Genomic DNA, 21414 nt, shown 5'->3' with positions numbered 1-21414 from the left:
ATTCCGCTACCACGGAATATAACTTATGGTCTGTGACAACAGAATTCTTAGATAACCTGAACCTTGTATGCCGAACTTGAAACACAAGTTCGCTTAACACTAGTTACCATGTACCATGGACCAGTCAGACACCCTTAGGTATGTGGTCTAAGGCTGCTTTCACACTTGCGCTTTCCGTTATTGAGATCCATTATAGGGTCTCAATAGCGGGGGAAAACACTTCCGTTTTGTCCCCAATTATTGTCAATGGGGACAAAACTGAACGAAACGGAATGCACCAGAATGCATTCCGTTCCGTTTGGTTGCGTCCACATCGCGGACAGAATAACGCTGCAAGCAGCGTTTTTCTGTCCGCGATGTGGTGCGGAGAAAGATGGATCCGTCCTGACACACAATGTAAGTCAATGGAGACGGATCCATTTTCTCTGACACAATAGAAAACGGATCCGTCCCCCATTGACTTTAAATGGTGTTCATGACTGATCCATCTTGGCTATGTTAAAGATAATACAACCGGATCTGTTCATAACGGATGCAGACGGATGTATTATTAGTAACGGAAGCGTTTTTGCTGATCCAAGATGGATCCAGCAAAAACGCTGGTGTGAAAGTAGCCTAAATCTGACAACGTGGAATTTGAGAGGTTGCGGTTAAGTTGGTAAGGCTGAAGTTCAGCCTGCATTTGTGGGAGGGACTTGAGCCTTTATAAACCCCTCTTCCCTCACCTTAGTAGGCGTTCCGGTTCATGGATTTTGCACTTGTGTTTGCTACGTGTGTCTCCTTGTTCCTCCGGCCGCCTCGCGCAGAGTTCTTCTCTTCTAGTGGGTAAGTATGAGGCACTTTCGCGGAGCAGAGGACAGCGGCAGTCCGGCTCCTTACCGCATGCGATTCCTGGTTCTGATCACCGCCTGCTCTCTTCATACCCGGGGGGGGGGGTTCGTGGGGGGGCCTGGTTGGTCGGCTCGCTCCTTCGGCCGAGGACGGCGCACGGAGGCGTGCGTTCCAGGGTGGAACGCACGGGCTTCCTGGTTCCGGTCACCACTCGTTCCCCCTGCCTTCCGGCGGCTGGCGGCTCTGCGGTGGGGGACGCACCTTGGAGCTGGCTCGGCTTTCTCCATCCTCGGGGGGAGGGGGGGGGGATTCGTGGGGGAGACTGGTTGGCCGGCTCGCTCCTTCTGAGTGGCATTGCTGTCACTCACCCCCTGGCCGGGCTCCTTGCTGTGTCGGCTTGCGTTCCATGTGGAGCGCGGGCTCACAGGCAGCCAGGCCTAATAGGAAAGGGGGGAGAATAACTAGTACTTGTCGGGCTTCTCCCCGCATGCCCGGCCCTCATGTTATCATTCCACATAGGTCTTCATACCACCCATGGGTCCCGGTACAGTCCTTCGCTCGGACCACACAAGCTGGTAGCCAGTCTGCTAGCAAACACCCAGGCATGAGGGTTTAGGATCTCCAGGTCACTGCGCGGTCCTGGCTCCGCTAGGGGTGGGCCCCTGGGCATGAGTCTCCCAGTCCGACCATCCCTGTCATGGTAAAAATAAAATAAAATAAAAAACACAATTAAAAAAAAAATGCATTATTAGAAAAAAAAACAAAAAAACATGGAAGTACAAAACCCGCAATATCAGTAAAAAAAAAACAAAAAAAAAACAGGGGCTCCACATTGGGGTGCACCATCTGTAACCTAGCAGGGTGGGTATCCTGCGCAGGACTCGCTCGGCTTCCCTCGTGCTTTCTGGCACCTGGTCACGCCCAGGATTGTCTCGTCTTCCTGGTTCGCCCAGGCCACTGTTGTCGTTATGTCATAGCCGCTTATTTTGTCTCCAGGGCACTGTCGCTGGTCTTGTCACGGTTCTGGTTTTGTCACATTGTCTCCCCTGGTTCGCCCAGGGCACGGTACATTCCTGGTACGCCCAGGTCTTCATGTTTCCTCTCTAACGCATGGGTTTCACGCACCTGTCCTTTGTCTTATCCGAGTCTTTCTAAGGGGCCATCCTTCGGCTGCTCCCCCGGTCGTTCTTTACTTTCCATGGCTTCAAGGTTAGCATGTCAGTCTGCCGTCCTCCGCGGGCCGCTGCTACGCGCAGCTTCTATCTCATGGCTATGCGCCTTCTCTTCTGTCAACCGCCTGGTACGCTCAGGCGGCTCTCTCCAGTCAAGTATCTGGTCCGATGCGCTCAGATGGTTACTTGACCTAGGGGTGCGCCCCATCCTGGCCAGTTCGCCTGGTTCCAACAGGTTTGAGGTCACCCGTTTCCTCTGCACTTTCAAATTTTCGCCTGTTACTTTATTTACAGGGGTTTTTCCTATTTTTCCGTTCCAATCGGTCCTATTCAGGTCAGGTTCTACTGAGCCATCCTACGGGTTCTTATTCCGCACTGCCATGTCTCGTGCTTCGGATATGGAGGACGGCCTGTCCGTCTCCGGCTCGATCATATCAGGCCAGGCGGGTCCATCATCCCTTTGGAGCTGGACCATACCAAAGCTATTGGCTGAGCTGAACCGAAGAGGCATTCCGCACCCGGCCACCGCAAGGAAGGCAGAGCTGTACAAGCTGTTTATGACCAGCCCCAGCACTTCGGCAGTGCAGCAGGAGGCGTCGTCCATCCAGTTGTCACTGGTGCAGCTACAGTCGACCCTAAACTCCTTGGTCGACTCGGCAGCAGATGTTCGGGCAAGGGTTTCAGAGCTGGAATCCCGGCCACCCATGGCACCCCCGGCACCCGTCCCGCTGATGGCACCATCTACATCGGGTTGGCTGGCTACAGGTACGCCAAGGCCCATTCCCCAGGTGTCCCCCTCTCACTTCATTCCCGACAACCTCAAAAGAGACATTCTGGCAGGGAAAGATGTCAACCTGGCGTCAATCCTCATTGCCGCTCAAGACGTACCCGAGAACAGGGTCATCAACTGTGGCGATGTGTCGGTGGTCCTCCGGGCCAAGGACTCGCGGCTTAACCGCAAGTTGACAATCCCTGAGTTTGTCTTGGCTTTCAGCCTCTTCAGAGACATCATCTGCACCGCACAGCCGGAGAGGAGAGAAGAGCTGGACAGCTACTTGTACCTGGTCACTGACCTGGGGCACAAGTATGGTGGGTCGGCCTTCTACGACTACCATCGTTCCTTTTCGGCTAAGGCGGCGGCAGCGTTGGCGCAATTCCAGTATGTCACCAGCTGGTCTTTGATTGACACGGAGCTCTTCTGTCGTCACTTCGCTGGCCTCAGGGCACCCAACTGTGCGACGTGTCAATCAATCTTCCACTCTTCTGAATGGTGCCCAAATAGCGCCCACCCGTCTCCGGACAGGGCCCTCCCGGGCACCTCCGGGTCTTTTCCGTCTAATCCCTCCACTGACAAACTGGGCAGACCCATTGTCTATTTGGGGAAAAAGCCAGGTCTGCAACAATTTCAACTCAGGGGGGTGCTCTTATGCCAGCTGCAGATCCCTCCACGTCTGCTCCCTGTGCTTCAGGGCCCATCCACGGTCCGCCTGCCCCAAAAAGTCTGCTAAAGGGTCCTGACTAGCCGACATTAACGTGGACCTCTTGGCGGCGCTCCTTCAGGATCACCATCATCAGGACTTTGTGGCGTTCCTGTTGGCCGGCTTCCGCCAGGGGTTCCACACAGGGCTCATCACGCTGCCACAGGTTCCCTGGGAAGGCAGGAATCTGCTGTCGGCCACCCTGGACCCTCCAACAACTAGCGAGTTGCTCCAGTGGGAAGTGGCTAAAGGATTTCTCATAGGCCCTTTCCCGCTCATCCTGTTTTCTTTATGGCGAATCAACCCCATCGGCTTAGTATCGAAGAAAAATACCAATAAAAAAAGGTTGATTTATGACCTGTCCGCCCCTCATGTTTCCGGAATCCCTAGCCTTAATTCCCTGATTCCCTCGGAGGAATTTGCCATGCGTTACTCCTCAGTGGACGATGCAATTCAGGCCATCCTGTTGCATGGTAAGGGCGCTTGGTTGGCAAAGGTGGACATCGCCGATGCGTTTAAGCTCCTTCCCATCCAACCTCAGTTGTGGCAGTTCTACGGCCGGGCAGTATTTTTTGAGTGGGCCGGGCAGTATTTTTTCGCCAACAGACTCACGTTTGGATCCAAGAGTAGCCCCTGGTTATTCGACCAACTGGCCAAGGCACTACATTGGATCTTGGTCCATCACGGGGGCCTCCGGTCAGTCATCCACTACCTCGATGACTTTCTCGTCGTGGATGACCCGCAGGGCGGGTCTGGCATTCTCACCGTCCTCCTGGAGATGTTCGCCAGTCTGGCTGTTTCGGTCGCAGAGTCAAAGACTGAGGGTCCCGCCATGAGGGTCTCGTTCCTGGTCATCGTCCTGGATTCAGTTCTATTGCAGGCCAGCCTCCCGGAAGAGAAACTCGCTCAGTGTCGGGAGGTCATTTCCCAGGCGGCTTCCACGGGGTGCCTCACTAGAGTCGAGTTGCAATATCTTCTGGGGCGGCTCAATTTTGCCTCTAGGATCATGCCCCAGGGGAGGACTTTCGTGTTGAGGCTGCTCCAGCTTCTTCCCTCAGCACCCGAGCAGGACAGCGTCATCCGGTTGGACGGCCAGGCCATGGCAGACCTGGCCTTGTGGGAATTGTTCCTGTCCCGATGGAACGGCGTCTCCTTTTTTGTGTCTCCTTGGTCTCCCTCCTGCCCAACTATTTTTTTCGGACGCTGCTGCATCCTGCGGCTACGCGGCTATTTGGGGTCCCCATTGGCTAGCGGACCATTGGCCCACTTCTATCCTAGAGGAGGCCGAGTCCATCCGCACCTCCTCCCTGTTCGAGTTGTACCCCATCGTTGCAGCAGCCCAGGCATGGGGTCACCTCTGGGCGAACTTGCCAGTGATGTTCGTGACAGACAACCAGGCCTTGGTCGACATCTTAGCCAAGGGCAGGGCCAAGTCCCCCAAAATCATGGCACTATTGCGCCAGCTGGTTTGGCTGGCCCTGTCACACAACTTTCATTTGCATTGTAGCCACATTCCGCGTCAGCAAAATGTGGCAGCTGACGCACTATCCCGGTTTAATTTCACACTCTTTTTTTTCAGGTCATGCCAGAGGCCGAGCCGCTCAGATATCCCACCCCGGCTTTCAGTTCCCTGACAATGGACTAGGCATGCTCGTCTCTTCGGCAAGAGACCTGGCGCAGCAGTCCCTCGCCCCCAGTACGGCCAGGAACTATCTTTCAGGCCTGAGAACCTTCCAGGAGTCTTCGCGTCTGCACCCGCAGGGTGGCCTGGCGGACATTCCTTTCATCATGGCCTTCATTGCCCATGGTCACCACCAGTTACAACTCTCCTACAATACCATTAAGTTGTACCTGGCGGGCGTCCAACACCACACCATGCTCCGCAACCCAGGGGGCGGGTCCATTTTTTCTGCGCACGTGATTAAGGCCACCTTGCGAGGGGTCCAGAAGGGTAGGCCCAATCCCCTGTCCCGCAGACAGGGCGTCACTGGGGAGATGTTCCGGAGATTGTCTTCAGCCCTGGATGGTGCTCCTTTTGGGCCCTTCTCCAGCTTGGTCTTTAACCCCTTAAGGACCTAGGACGTACCGGTACGCCCTATTTCCCGAGTCCTTAAGGACCCAGGACGTACCGGTACGTCCTGAATTAAAATCTGTATTCCGGCGCCCCAGGGGTTAATTGGAACGGGATTTCGGCTGAAATCATTCAGCCGGCATCCCGTAACAATGCAGGGGGGGGTCATTTGACCCCCCCGTATCGGCGATCGCAGCAAACCGCAGGTCAATTCAGACCTGCGGTTTGCTGCGCTTTTTGCAGTTTCTGATCGCCGCGGTCCCTGACCGCGGGGATCAGAAACTTTAGAGTGGCTAAAATAAATATTTTTCACCCCCCCTGCACGATTTTATGCCGGAGGGTGGTGCGGGGGGGGTGTCGCAGGCGGTGGGGGCGTTGCGGGAGGCGGGCGGTGCGGCAGGCGGGATCGCGATCCCCTGCCCGCCTCCCCATGAACGATCGTTGGCTTCTAGTGGTTGTACCAGGGTGCCAGCACATTGCTGGCACCCTGGTATAAACGGCTGACATCTGTGAAGATGTCAGCCGTTTAACCCTTTCCATACCGCGGTCCGTACGGACCGCTGTATGGAAAAAGTTAACTGTCATCGGTCAGGGAGCTCCCTCCCTCTCCATCGGGGGGCTGCTGTGCCTTTGCAGCCCCCCGATGGAGAGGGAGAGAGCCCCCAGAGAGCCCCCCTCAGCCCCGTGCTTACCCTTCCCCGTCTGCGAAGTTCTGAGCAGACGGGGAGGGTTCCCATGGCAACAGGACGCCTGCTCAGGCGTCCTGCTGTCCATGGTGCTGAACAGATCTATGCTAAAAGCACAGATCTGTTCAGTGTAAGTAAAATACAGTACAGAACAATATATATTGTTCTGTACTGTATTATACAGACACCAGACCCACTGGATCTTCAAGAACCAAGTGGGTCTGGGTCACAAAAATGTAAAAAAAAGTGAAAAAAGTTAAGATAAAAAAAAAAACATTTATCACTGAATAAAAATTAAAAAAATAAAATAAACTACACATATTAGGTATCGCCGCGTCCGTAACGACCTGATCTATAAAATGGTCATGTTACTTTCCCCGCATGGTGAAAGCCATAAAAATAAAAAAATAAAAACTATGAGAAAATTGAAATTTTGCCCACCTTACTTCCCAAAAAAGGTAATAAAAGTGATCAAAAAAGTGGCATGTACGCCAAAATAGTACCAATCAAACCGTCATCTCATCCCGCAAAAAATGAGACCCTACTCAAGATAATCGCCCAAAAGCTGAAAAAACTATGGCTCAACTATGGCTCAAAAATGAACTCATTCTGTAAAACTTACATAAATAAAAAAAAAAGTATACATATTAGGTATCGCCGCGTCCGTATCGACCGGCTCTATAAAAATATCACATGACCTAACCCCTCAGATGACCACCGTAAAAAAATAAAAACAGTGTAAAAAAAGCCATTTTTTGCCATCTTACGTCACAAAAAGTGTAATAGCAAGCGATCAAAAAGTCATATGCACCCCAAAATAGTGCCAATCAAACCGTCATCTCATCCCGCAAAAAATGAGACCCTACTCAAGATAATCGCCCAAAAACTGAAAAAACTATGGCTCTTAGAATATGGAGACACTAAAACATTTTTTTGGTTTTAAAAATGAAGTTATTGTATAAAAAAAAATGTATACATATTAGGTATCGCCGTGTCCGTGACAACCTGCTCTATAAAAATACCACATGATCTAACCTGTCAGATGAATGTTGTAAATAACAAAAAAAAACGTGCCAAAAAAGCTATTTCTTGTTACCTTGCTGCACAAAAAGTGTAATATAGAGCAACCAAAAATCATATGTACCCTAAACTAGTACCAACAAAACTGCCACCCTATCCCGTAGTTTCTAAAATGGAGTCACTTTTTTGGAGTTTTTACTCTAGGGGTGCATCAGTCCAGCAAAACCTGCCTTCCAAAAACCGTATGGAATTCCTTTCCTTCTGCACCCTGCCGTGTGCCCGTACAGCAGTTTACGACCACATATGGGGTGTTTCTGTAAACTACAGAATAAGGGCCATAAATATTGAGTTTTGTTTGGCTGTTAACCCTTGCTTTGTAACTGGAAAAAAAATATTAAAAAAAAATATTAAAATGGAAAATCTGCCAAAAATGTGAAATTTTGAAATTGTGTCTCTATTTTCCATTAAATCTTGTGCAACACCTAAAGGGTTAACAAAGTTTGTAAAATCAGTTTTGAATAGCTTGAGGGGTGTAGTTTCTTAGATGGGGTCACTTTTATGGAATTTCTAATCTAGGGGTGCATCAGGGGGGCTTCAAATGGGACATGGTGTCAAAAAACCAGTCCAGCAAAATCTGGCTTCCAAAAACCAAACCGCGCACCTTTCACTCTACGCCCTACTGTGTGCCCGTACAGTAGTTTACGGCCACATATGGGGTGTTTCTGTAAACGGCAGAGTCAGGGCAATAAAGATACAATCTTGTTTGGCTGTTAACCCTTGCTTTGTTAGTGGAAAAAATGGGTTAAAATTGAAAATTAGGCAAAAAAATGAAATTCTCAAATTTCATCCCCATTTGCCAATAACTCTTGTGCAACACCTAAAGGGTTAACGACGTATGTAAAATCAGTTTTGAATACCTTGAGGGGTGTAGTTTCTTAGATGGGGTCACTTTTAGGGAGTTTCTCCTCTAGGGGTGCATCAGGGGGCTTCAAATGGGACATGGTGTCAAAAAACCAGTCCATAAAAATCAGCCTTCCAAAAACCAAACGGCGCACCTTTCACTCTACGCCCCGCTGTGTGGCCGTACAGTAGTTTACGGTCACATATTGGGTGTTTCTGTAAACGGCAGAGTCAGGGCAATAAAGATACAATCTTGTTTGGCTGTTAACCCTTGCTTTGTTAGTGGAAAAAATGGGTTAAAATGAAAAATTTGACAAAAATATGAAATTCTCAAATTTCCTCCCCATTTGCCAATAACTCTTGTGCAACACCTAAAGGGTTAACAATGTATGCAAAATCAGTTTTGAATACCTTGAGGGGTGTAGTTTCTTAGATGGGGTCATTTTTGGGTGGTTTCTATTATGTAAGCCTCGCAAAGTGACTTCAGACCTGAACTGGTCGCTAAAAATTGAGTTTTTGTAAATTTCTGAAAAATTTCAAGATTTGCTTCTAAACTTCTAAGCCTTATAACATCCCCAAAAAATAAAATATCATTCCCAAAACAATTCAAACATGAAGTAGACATATGGGGAATGTAAAGTCATCACAATTTTTTGGGGTATTACTATGTATTACAGAAGTAGAGAAACTGAAACTTTGAAATTTGCTAATTTTTTTCAAATTTTTGGTAAATTAGGTATTTTTTTGTGCAAAAAAAATAATTTTTTTGACTTCATTTTACCAGTGTCATGAAGTACAATATGTGACGAAAAAACAATCTCAGAATGGCCTGGATAAGTCAAAGCGTTTTAAAGTTATGAGCACTTAAAGTGACACTGGTCAGATTTGCAAAAAATGGCCTGGTCCTTAAGGTGAAAATGAGCCCGGTCCTTAAGGGGTTAAAGCTGCCATGTATTTGGGCTTTTACGGCTTCCTTAGGCCAGGCGAGTTCACTTGCAGTACGGCAGGGCGGTGCAGTCTGCACAGAGAACAGCTGGTGCGGAATCTAGACCATTACACGCTGAAGTTAATTTCCACCAAGACTAGTCAAACAGGCGGAGGTTCAGTTTTTCCCGACTGGTAATAAATGGTGCCCGGTACAGGTGTTTGGCCAGCTCATGCTCGCCCTCCAGGATGCTACACCTCACAGCACTCTACTACCACATCTCGATGGCGCTCTCACCAGTTCATCAGCCACATCCGCACGGTTGCTGCTGGCTTGGGGTTTGACCCCGGCGCTATATCCGGCCATTCCTTCTGCATTGGAGCGGCTTCTGCGGCTTCCCGGCATGGGGTCCCCGCCCATGTCATCCGAAAGATGGGAAGGTGGCGTTCGTCTTGCTTCACCAGATACATACCTAACCCACAGGTGGAGATTTCGCAGGCGTTTCGGTCATTGGTATTATAAGGTAATAAAGTCTTGTACCTTAACTATGTTGATTTCTTTTTTGCCCCCTTTTAGGCTGCTCTCGTACCCGGCTCCAGGCACACACCAGCCGGTTTAGGTTCTAGGCAGGCGCGCTGCCCAAGTTCGTATTTTAGCCACGACCACAAGTTGGTAAGGCTGAAGTTCAGCCTGCATTTGTGGGAGGGGCTTGAGCCTTTATAAACCCCTCTTCCCTCACCTTAGTAGGCGTTCCGGTTCATGGACCCACCCACCCATTCCCTTCATTCCAAGGGTCCTCCTTAGGGCAGCCCCATTTTAGGCTGCTCTCGTACCCGGCTCCAGGCACACACCAGCCGGTTTAGGTTCTAGGCAGGCGCGCTGCCCAAGTTCGTATTTTAGCCACGACCACAAGTAAAAATAATAAACTTTATTTGGAAGTAAGGGTTTTTCTTCTTTTTTAATAGTGTTTATTTAACATTTTCAAAGGTAATACAACAATCCCATAGGGAAAAAACAATTCTGCAGAACAGTCACACACGTAAGCATGACCAGACAATTCCATCAATGTCATAACATACGACAGTAAGAGACATAAATGTATTTAGTTACAAAACATTCTTGTTGTCGCAAAAAAGGAAGGGAAATAGAGGTCTGCACACACTTACTCACATCCGCACACACAAACACACACTTGGGTGACACAGTCCCAACCAGTAATGGACCTCAAACTGTACCCTCCGCCTGCACCCACATACCCCAGATTTTGTCAAACCGACCAGGGGTCCCTCTTGCTTCATAGGTCAACTTGTACATCTGAAGATCATTGTTAATCAGTTGTACCCATTGGTTTACCGTGGGACACTTGGGAGGTTTCCAGTTCAAGAGTATGTTCTTCCTACCATAGAACATTAAGAGTCGTAGCAGTATTCTACAATATTTGAAAGGAGTCGCATCAGCAACTAGCCCCAAAACACAAACAATAGGATCACAGATCCCTGGTAGACCCAGTTTAACATTAATGAAATTACACACCCCCTTCCAATAAATTTGTAAAGACGGACACGACCAAACCATGTGGAAAAAGGATCCTCTGTCACTTCCACACCTGTCGCATCCAGGATTTGGTATCTGCCGCATCTGATATAGACGCACCGGAGTCAGATATACCCTATGCATCCATTTGACCTGAATGAGTTGATCTCGAGAGCTCACGACAGATCTCCTCCACCCCAGACGCCATTCCTCCAAATGAGAGTCCTCCAACTCTGGGATATCCGCCGACCATCTAACAAATGATCGCTGGATAGGAGAGTCCTGCAACTTAATGATTTCACCATAAAAGGAAGAAATTGGTTTATATGGTTGTTTCCTCCTAGCTACTGATTCCAGAGGACCACACTCCAAGCTTAAGGACAAGGAGTGGAACTGTTTCTAAGGGTTTTTCTTCTAATCTGAACTCTACCATTCTTAAAAGCAGGAAAAAAGTTACCATTCCGTTTTTCCTAGGGTTTGGAAGTACGTTCCTTCAACTCTGAAAGGCTTCCAGTCTCTATTCCTGTTTCCCAGGTTGTGGAAGGTTCACGTGTCTACCCTATCTGTTCTTTTTGACCAGAGTTTTGCTTCTGAACTCCGAGTAGTTAGATTCTAAAGCAGTGTCGAGAGCCACCCCAGTGCCTCTGGTCAGCTTTTTCCCTTGGTATTTGAATCTAGTTTTTAATGCTGTTACCATGCTGCCATTTGAGCCACTTTTCTCTATTTCAATTAAAGATCTTAGGCCGGGTTCACATCACCGTTTAGTTTTCCGTCCTTCTGATCTGTCAAAAGAACAGAAAAATAAGCAAAAAAAAAAAACTGATTTGTTTATGCTCAGTTATGCACATTTTGCATCCGTTTTATCAATATCCGTCTGAGATCCGTTCTTTTAGACTGAAAAAAAAAATACTTTGTGTAGAACTCATCAAAATAATCAGCTAAGACTATAACCTGTCAGGGGGTACAGTTACTACAGGCAGTATATATACCAGAGCAATTCACAGACTACCACCAAATTAAAACGTAGCCTTTAATAAATATGCATTAAAATATAACCCCCCATCAACATAAAGAAGAGGGTAATGTACATATAATAAATATCCAGCTGAGTTAATAATCAATTTATGAAGGGGTCATGAAATATAGAAAGTTCCAGCAGAGTTTGACCCTTTAAAACGTAACTTTTACTGATATAATCAAATAAAATAATACCACCTTTGTGATTCACCAGTGAAAAAAATTGTGAAACAAACAATATCAATTATAAACACTGTTTACACGGGGCAGCCACCTAGTGATCTGGTTATAGAGGTATGGTGTACACAGGGCAGTATATAGGGGAGTGTATAGATGTCTAACCTGTCCCTACTCTCACCCGAATCACTGCTCAGCCCAGGGACGTCCCCTGATGGTGGAGACTCCCTGTCCTCGTTCCTGGACTGACTGCCCTGCGTATACCCTCCTCTCAATAAGCGATACCTGGCTGTCCCGTATATATAACGGACATTAGCTGTGTCACAGTTAATTAATGCCTGTGCAGATTACAGCCCACATAGATGAAAAACTGAGACAAATATATACAGGTGCAGAGGAAAGGATAAATCCTACAGCACCGTAATGAGAAGCCTAAAAGGAATATTTTGATGACAATATGTTCCCAGGCTATTTCTCATTAATACCCCGACGCGTTTCCCCTATTGCTAGGTTCATCAGGGGGTCAGAAGACAGTCATGGGTAAACCGTTACATAGAAAGATAGTTAAGATATACTTATGATACATGTGGAGGACATAGGATCGGATACGCAGATGCTGATATGTGTATGGGACCAAGCGGACCATTAGATACATCCCACCTGTAAATGGAAGTTAGAGATATATCAGAATCAGCCCTCATACAAGGTTACTAGTATTTCAACCCAATAGGGGTCACTTACTTATATTCCTGGACAGACAGCTCGGTCAAAAGCCCATTTAGATGAGGCCATATTATCCAAAGACTGTAAAAACATAGTGTAAAATTCTGTTTCATGCCAAAGTCCAGATAGGTCAATCAAAGACAGACCACATGGTCCCTACTTACATTTCTCTAGCGTTCCGATGACTTCCTATGCCTCCAGATGGACACACAAACCGAACTACCTACCTCCCTAAATGTACATATACATATACAAAATAATAATTAAATAGTGAGGATTAGGGCACTCATATAAGTATAGATATCGGTACCTAAATGGAGACTATCCCTAATTCTGTCCCTCTGCTGTCGGCCCTTCCTACAAACGGAATGGCCGCCCCAACAGGGGCGATCCCGTATTCAGAAACCTCCTGAATGCCCCTAGATGACCCTAGAAACGAGGCGGCCCACCGTAGTGGTATGGCCTAAAGCACATTTGTTTAATGACCTAACATAAATGCCAAAAAACTAAATTTTTTTAACTTCTAGATACAAAGAATATTCACTAGTAAAATGTCGGATACTGTTTCCACTCACAATAAAGCAAAATGTGCCAACTCATTGCAAATTAGTCTAAGTGTCCCAATATTCTAGTCAAATAGACCCAATGCGTTTCGCCCTGTATAGTTTAAGGGCTCATCGGGGGACCATGAAAAATCACTGTCAGTAGTGCTGCCTTCCAGCAGTGGTAACAGATATAGTGATCTGACAGAATGCTGCTACCAAGAACCACCAATACTACAAGAGATCAATCACCGGTTATAGTGGCCAGTAGGTCATCTGGCCCCCTATTATGCAATCAGCACAGATATAGTAGTAGATCATGATGGGTAAATCACTAGTTATCATGGCCAATAGATCATCTGGCCCCCTCTTATAAAGCAAACACAAGTTAAAAATCTAAATTCTGCTGTCAAGATAGACAGCCCAGTGATACTTGCGCGTCCCATAGTTTAAGTCCTGATCCCCCAAGCAGCACAGTTTCCAGATATAGCGTTGACTAGATGTAATGAAGAGCCCGCTGCAGCAGGGTGTCCATGATAAAGTGGCTGAGATATTTGGCGCCCAAACGCATATTGCATCACAAAACCAGCTGGCGGCCGCATAGCGCGACACCACATGACAAAGTCATGTGATGAGTCACGTGATCGGTTAAACAGGAGACAAATCCAGCCGTAGCAAATAAATAACATGACCAAATCAGGAGCGATCATGTGATGTATCACATGATTATTCTGTAAGGTCCTCTACACCATCAGAAACAGATCAAAAGAGCGGGCAACCTACGGGGGTATTACATGATTAATGAGTTTAATAGATGAATAGAAAAATTATTTAAAAAAAATACATATTATATTATGCATAATAGGAGGGAGTCAAACCTGAATAAAAATATAAACCTCTATGTTTTACATTCAGAGTTAAAACCATTAGAGAGGTTAAAAGACCAAAGGGCAAACAAGTCCATGGTACTGAAGGAATTGGCTACATATTCCCATTAGATGTTATGTACCTAAAAGGTAAGAACATAGATGCCCATTGTATAATTCGTTGGTTGGCCATTCACAAAAAACACGTATAATCAATACTTTCATTAAGATCAGCAGGTATAACGGTATTTAAAATGTAAATCGATTTAGACTCTTTCTGCCTTAGAATCCTATCAACGTCTCCACCTCTAATAGACTGCTTTATTGTCTCAATCATGGAGAACCGTAGTGATCGTATATATTGCCTCCATGATGTCTAGAAAGTGGTTTGTCACGCTTATTGCGGATATCTCCCACATTTTCAAGGATTCTCTTCTTGAACATCCTGCAGGTTCACAATCACATTGGGCTAGGTACACAACCCCCACCGTATTACAGTTTGCAAATGCACAAGTTTTATAGATGTGTCTCTGGGTACTATCGGTGAAGGTGTCCCCTATCGCCACAAAGGGGCACGCCTTACATTTTCCACACCTAAAAGTCCCTGATTTCCGGTTGGACAGCCATGTACTTTTGACTGGGGTTTCAAAGTGGCTATGTACCAATGCATCCCCTATGATGCGTCCCCTTCTAAACGTTATTGCTGGGTAGTCTGGGCAAACTTTCTCCAAATCCGGGTCTGCTTTTAATAATGATCAGTATCTCCCCAAGATCTTGTGAACCCAAGGTGCATCAGTTTGCATCAGTTCAGTCTCCATTCTGCTTTGGAGACGGACACCAAAACACAGCGTTTTGGTGTCCGTCTGATGAAACTGAGCCAAACGGATCCGTCCTGGCACACAATGTAAGTCAATGGGGACGGATCAGTTTTCACTGACACAATCTGGCACAATAGAAAACTGATACGTCCCCCAGTGACTTTCAATGGTGTTCAAGACGGATCCGTCTTGGCTATGTTACAGATAATACAAACTGATCAGTTCATGACGGATCCGCACAAAACGCGAGTGTGAAAGTAGCCTAAGCAAGAAACCATTATCAGACTGGTACAGTGGAGAAGAGGACACTGCCTTCCTTCCTAAGGTAAGCTCAAATTTTTATAGGTTTATAGGAGATTGTTTTACTTTCCTTTTGTGAGAACCTTAAGACAGAAGGTGAAGAAATATTTAATTCTGTTAGGCAATGTTTATTACAGTATCTTGCCAAATGGAGAAAACTTCTGCTCTTTTTGTTTCCAGGGTCCTAATAAAAGCAGGCCTGCAACTAAGCTCCTTGGCTATATGGGTTAGATTGGGTATATGACTAGTGTATTTATCTTCGGGACGTTCTCCTCCTGCAGAATTAAAAGCCCAGTCTACTCATTCTGTTGCTACTGCTTAGCCTTAAAGCGCTTATGCATTTGAACATCTGCAGGGCTGTAACTTGGTCTTTTACCTTTTTCGGACACTATCCACTTAACCTTCGTTCCTTTGATCCTTCCATTCGGTAGAAAGTTATACAAGTAGTGGTACCTACCTAGGATGTGTTTTTCCTGTGTTTTTTCTCGTAGTGCCATTGTGGGGGAAGGGGAAACAGTTAAATACACCGTTAATTTGATTTTCTGGAGCCCACAACAGCACTCCTTCTTCTTCTTCTTTCTTTTTTAATTTTTTTTAACCTCCCTGGGTTCTTCTTTGGGTTTCCTGTTTTCAGGGCGGATAAAAATCAATGATTAAGAAAAAAAAAAAAAAAGATTTTTTTTTAAATTTAAATCTGATTTTTTTTATATAAAATGCTTTTTGAGGAAAATATATTACCATCCAAAGGTTATTCCATCATGAAATAAAGATTAGTTTTTTAACCACCTCAGCTCCCCTATCTTAAACCCCCTTAACCACCTCAGCTCCCCTAGCCTAAACACCCTTAATGACCAGACCACTTTTTACAATTCTGCACTACACTACTTTCACAGTTTATTGCTTGGTCATACAACTTACCACCCAAATGAATTTTACCTCCTTTTCTTCTCACTAATAGAGCTTTCATTTGGTGGTATTTCATTGCTGCTGACATTTTTACTTTTTTTGTTATTAATCGAAATCGACTGAAATTTTTGCCAAAAAATGACATTTTTCACTTTCAGTTGTAATTTAAAAAAAATAAAATACATTTCTATATAAATTTTTCTCTAAATTTATTGTTCTACATGTCTTTGATAAAAAAAAATGCAATAAGTGTATATTCATTGGTTTGCGCAAAAGTTATAGTGTTTACAAACTATGGTGCAAAAATGTGACTTTCCGCATTTTTAAGCAGCTCTGACTTTCTGCGCACCTGTCATGTTTTCTGAGGTTCTACAATGCCCAGACAGAAGAAATACCCCACAAATGACCCCATTTCGGAAAGTAGACACCCTAAGGTATTCGCTGATGGGCATAGTGAGTTCATAGAACTTTTTATTTTTTGTCACAAGTTAGCGGAAAATGATGATTTTTTATTTATTTATTTTTTTTCTTACAAAGTCTCATATTTCACTAACTTGTGACAAAAAATAAAAACTTCCATGAACTCACTATGCCCATCACGAAATACCTTGGGGTGTCTTCTTTCCAAAATGGGGTCACTTGTGGGGTAGTTATACTGCCCTGGCATTTTAGGGGACCTAAAGCGTGAGAAGAAGTCTGGAATCCAAATGCTTAAAAAATGCCCTGTGAAATCCTAAAGGTGCTCTTTGGAATTTGGGCCCCTTTGCGCATCTTGGCTGCAAAAAAGTGTCACACATGTGGTATCGCCGTACTCAGGAGAAGTAGGGCAATGTGTTTTGGGGTGTATTTTTACATATACCCATGCTGGGTGAGAGAAATATCTCTCTAAAAGTCAACTTTTCCCATTTTTTTTTATACAAAGTAGTCATTTTAGAGAGATATTTCTCTCACCCAGCATGGGAATATGTAAAAAGACACCCCAAAACACATTGCCCAACTTCTCCTGAGTACGGCGATACCACACGTGTGACACTTTTTTGCAGCCTAGGTGCGCAAAGGGGCCCAAATTCCTTTTAGGAGGGCATTTTTAGACATTTGGATTCCAGACTTCTTCTCATGCTTTAGGGCCCCTAAAATGCCAGGGCAGTATAAATACCCCACATGTGACACCATTTGGGAAAGAAGACACCCCAAGGTATTCCATGAGGGGCATGGCGAGTTCATAGAATTTTTTTTTTTGGCACAAGTTAGCGGAAAATATTTTTTATTTTTTATTTTTTTTCTCACAAAGTCTCCCTTTCTGCTAACTTGTGACAAAAAATAAAATCTCCCACGGAATCAATATGCCCCTCAGCGAATACCTTGGCATGTCTACTTTCCAAAATGGGGTCACATGTGGGGTATTTATACTGGCCTGGCATTTTAGGGGCTCTAAAACGTGAGAAGAAGTCTGGAATATAAATGTCTAAAAATGCCCTAAATGCTCTAAAAAAATTTACGCATTTGGATTCCGTGAGGAGTATGGTGAGTTCATGTGAAATTTTATTTTTTGTCACAAGTTAGTGGAATATGAGACTTTGTAAGAAAAACATAAATAAATCAATTTCCGCTAACTTGTGCCAAAAAAAAAAAAATCTTCTATGAACTCACCATGCCCCTCAAAAGTGATCTTTTTATAGCGCCGCAGCGATTTTACGGTGTTTTTGCAGTGATCAGAAAAAAAAAAATTCTGTCACTGCGGTGGGGCGGACTGAACGCAAGTGTGCGCACAAGATCAGGCATAATCGGGCGAACACTGCATTTTTTGTAGAGCCTATAGAACATGTCCTATTCTTGTCCGCAATTGCGGACAAGAAAAGGCATTTTCTATATAGTTCTGGCAATGTGCGGATCCGCAAAATGCGGAAAGTACATTGCCGGTGTCCGTGTTTTGCGGATCCGCGGTGTCCGTGTTTTGTGGATCCGCAAAACACATACGGACGTCTGAATGGAGCCTTACAGGGGGGTGATCAATGACAGGGGGGTGATCAGGGAGTCTATATGGGGTGATCAGGGGTTAATAAGTGACGGGGGGGGGGGGTGTAGTGCTACTTACAGAGCTGCCTGTGTCCTCTGGTGGTCGATCCAAGCAAAAGGGACCACCAGACGACCAGATAGCAGGTATATCAGACGCTGTTAACAAAACAGCGTCTGATATACCTTTCAGGGGTTAAAAAAATCGCATCTACAGGCTGTAGATCAGCTCATTTACCTTCCGATCCTGTGAACGCGCGCTCTTGTGTGCGCGCGTTCACAGGAAATCTCGCGAGCTGACGCGCCGATGCGTCTACGAGGAATAACCCGGCCGCCCGCAGGACGCATCCCTGCGTTAGGCGGTCGGGAGGTGGTTAATTATGTAGAATAAGGCTGTACGTGGACTCCCATATTGTTGAATGGATTAGGCAGTGGCTGAGGGACAGACAACAGAGGGTTGTAGTCAATAGAGTATATTCAGACCATGGTCTTGTTACCAGTCGGGTACCTCAGGGATCTGTTCTGGGACCTATATTGTTTAATATCTTTATCAGCGAAATTGCAGAAGGCCTCGATGGTAAGGTGTGTCTTTTTGCTGATGACACAAAGATTTGTAACAGGGTTGATGTTCCTGGAGGGATACACCAAATGGAAAAGGATTTAGGAAAACTAGAGGAATGGTCAAAAATCTGACAACTAAAATTTTATGTTGATAAGTGCAAGATAATGCACCTGGGGCGTGAAAAACCCAAGAGCAGAATATAAAATCAGTGATACAGTCCTAACCTCAGTATCTGAGGAAAGGGATTTAGGGGTCATTATTTCAGAGGACTTAAAGGTAGGCAGACAATGTCATAGAGCAGCAGGAGATGCTAGCAGAATGCTTGGGTGTATAGGGAGAGGCATTACCAGTAGAAAGAGGGAGGTGCTCATGTCGCTCTACAGAGCACTAGTGAGACCTCATTTGGAGTATTGTGCGCAGTACTAGAGACCATATCTCCAGAAGGATATTGATACTTTGGAGAGAGTTCAGAGAAGAGCTACTAAGGCTACTTTCACACTTGCGTTCGGGGTTCCGCGTGTGAGTTCCGTTTGAAGGCTCTCACAAGCGGCCCCGAACGGATCCGTACAGCCCCAATGCATTCTGAGTGGATGCGGATCCGCTCAGAATGCATCAGTTTGGCACCATTTGGCCTCCGTTCCGCTCAGCAGGCGGACACCCGAACGCAGCTTGCAGCATTCAGGTGTCCGCCTGGCCGGGCGGAGCCAAACGGATCCGTCCAGACTTACAATGTAAGTCGATGGGGACGGATCCGTTTGACGTTGACACAATATGGTGCAATTGCAAACGGATCCGTCCCCATTGACTGTAAAGTCAGGAGTCCCTATTAATATACCATCAGATCGGAGTTTTCTCCAATCCGATGGTATATTTTAACTTGAAGCTTCACCATCACCATGGGAACGCCTCTATGTTAGAATATACCATCGGATTTGAGCTAGATCGTGAAACTCGGATCCGACAGTATATTCTAACACAGAGGCGTTCCCATAGTGATGGGGACACTTCAAGTTAGAATATCCTGAGAATGGTGTAATAACTGCCCCCTGCTGCCTGGCAGCACCTGATCTCTTACAGGGGGCTATGATACGCACAATTAACCCCTCAGGTGCCTGTAAGAGATCGAGTGCTGCCAGGCGGCAGGGGGCAGTCATGTACACAGTTCTTTTAGTATATTCTAACTTGAAGCGTCCCCATCACCATGGGAATGCCTCTGTGTTAGAATATACTGTCTGATCTGAGTTTTCACGAAGTGAAAAATCTGATCTGAAAAAAACAGTTATGCAGACGGATCCGTTCTGAACGGATGCAAGCGTTTGCATTATAGGAGCGGATCCGTCTGTGCAGACACCAGACGGATCCGCTCCGAACGCAAATGTGAAAGTAGCCTAAACTAGTACATGGATTGCAGGATAAAACTTACCAGGAAAGATTAAAGGACCTTAACATGTATAGCTTGGAAGAAAGACGAGACAGAGGGAATATGATAGAAACTTTTAAATACATAAAATGAATCGACAAGGTAAAAGAGGAGAAAATATTTAAGAGGAAAAACTGCTACAAGAGAACATAGTTTTAAATTAGAGGGGCAAAGGTATAAAAGTAATATTAGGAAGTATTACTTTACTGAGAGAGTAGTGGATGCATGGAATAGCCTTCCTGCAGAAGTGGTAGCTGCAAATACAGTGAAGGAGTTTAAGCATGCATGGGATAGGCATAAGGCCATCCTTCATATAAGATAGGGCCAGGGACTATTCATAGTATTCAGTATATTGGGCAGACTAGATGGGCCAAATGGTTCTTATCTGCCGACACATTCTATGTTTCTATATGTGTAATTTTTTTGGTAAATAAATTCCATTAATCCATTCACAATGTCATGCTCTTCCAGAGGTTTTTGTAAGATTATTGGGCAGTTTCTCTGCCTACAAGATATTATCACAGATGCTTGGTTTACTTTTGCAGTTCTCAAAACTGAATTTGACTCAGCAGAGATCACATGCCTCTTCTCCACAGCAAAAATGTTATAACATGAACAGAGTTGAGAAAAAGACCTTAATCCTAACTTCTACAAACCTATGAATACAGAATCAACCTAATCAAACTAATATGAAAAGTTGTTATTCTAAAATCTTCATCTACTTGCATATTATAAGTTATACCAGCAAGAATTAGTCTTTATGTAGAAAACTATGATTTAAATCAAGCCTTACTGACTAGTGATTTAAATAATTTTGATTTAAATCAAATCCACCGTGCCTGTTTTCACTTGGTTGTAGCATAAAAAAATATTTATGGTATATGAATGTATCTACTAAACTTCGGTTGGATTTCCTGTCATGCTCCTAAAGCAACTGACCGCACCCAATGATTGAGCGTTTTGCTCGTTCATTAGGTAATCGGCGGCACCTTTACCATGGCAGATAATCGCTAACTAGCATTAAAAAAAACGTTTTTAATGTTTAATTATTTGTACCTCCTGCCTACTCTAATATAACTTGGTATGCTCGATGGTAATGAGTCTTTAAAGAGGACCTTTCATGTTTTATTTTTTTTTTAAATATCGCTCCTGTGCCCCCTGTATTTTTCGCGCTCAGTATGCTAATAATGGGCATCGGTACAGGGAGGAGACTGCCCTGTTTCTCAATGGGCGCCTCCTTCTCCCTGGCTGTGCCGCGATCCAATCGCAGCGGAGAGCGTCATAGCCAGGGAGAAGGTGAGTTTTTTTTTTCTCCCTGGCTGTGATGCTCTCCGCTGTGATTGGATCGCAGCACAGCCAGGGAGAAGGAGGCGCCCATTGAGAAACAGGGCAGTCTCCTCCCTGTACCGATGCCCATTATTAGCATACTGAGCGCGAAAAATACAGGGGGCACA

At 45.5% G+C, this 21414-nt stretch overlaps 1 protein-coding gene across 4 annotated transcripts in view; it reads left to right on the top strand.

The window, feature by feature from the left end:
- The window catches only part of LOC120995510 (multidrug and toxin extrusion protein 2-like), a 104647-nt gene that overhangs the window by 9484 nt on the left and 73749 nt on the right, over positions 1-21414 (top strand). The window contains exon 1 of one of the 4 annotated variants that reach the window (XM_040424773.1): positions 15034-15084. The exons of the other annotated variants lie outside the window; for them this stretch is intronic. The gene's annotated coding sequence lies outside the window, so the exon portion shown is untranslated. Of the gene's footprint in view, positions 1-15033; positions 15085-21414 lie in introns of those variants that run through there. 4 annotated transcript variants of the gene reach the window in all.

Source organism: Bufo bufo, chromosome 3 (genome assembly GCF_905171765.1).
Source record: "Bufo bufo chromosome 3, aBufBuf1.1, whole genome shotgun sequence".
NCBI classification, from domain to species: domain Eukaryota; kingdom Metazoa; phylum Chordata; class Amphibia; order Anura; family Bufonidae; genus Bufo; species Bufo bufo.
Note: the sequence above shows the minus strand (reverse complement) of the source record. Positions and strands in the feature narration are given on the sequence as shown.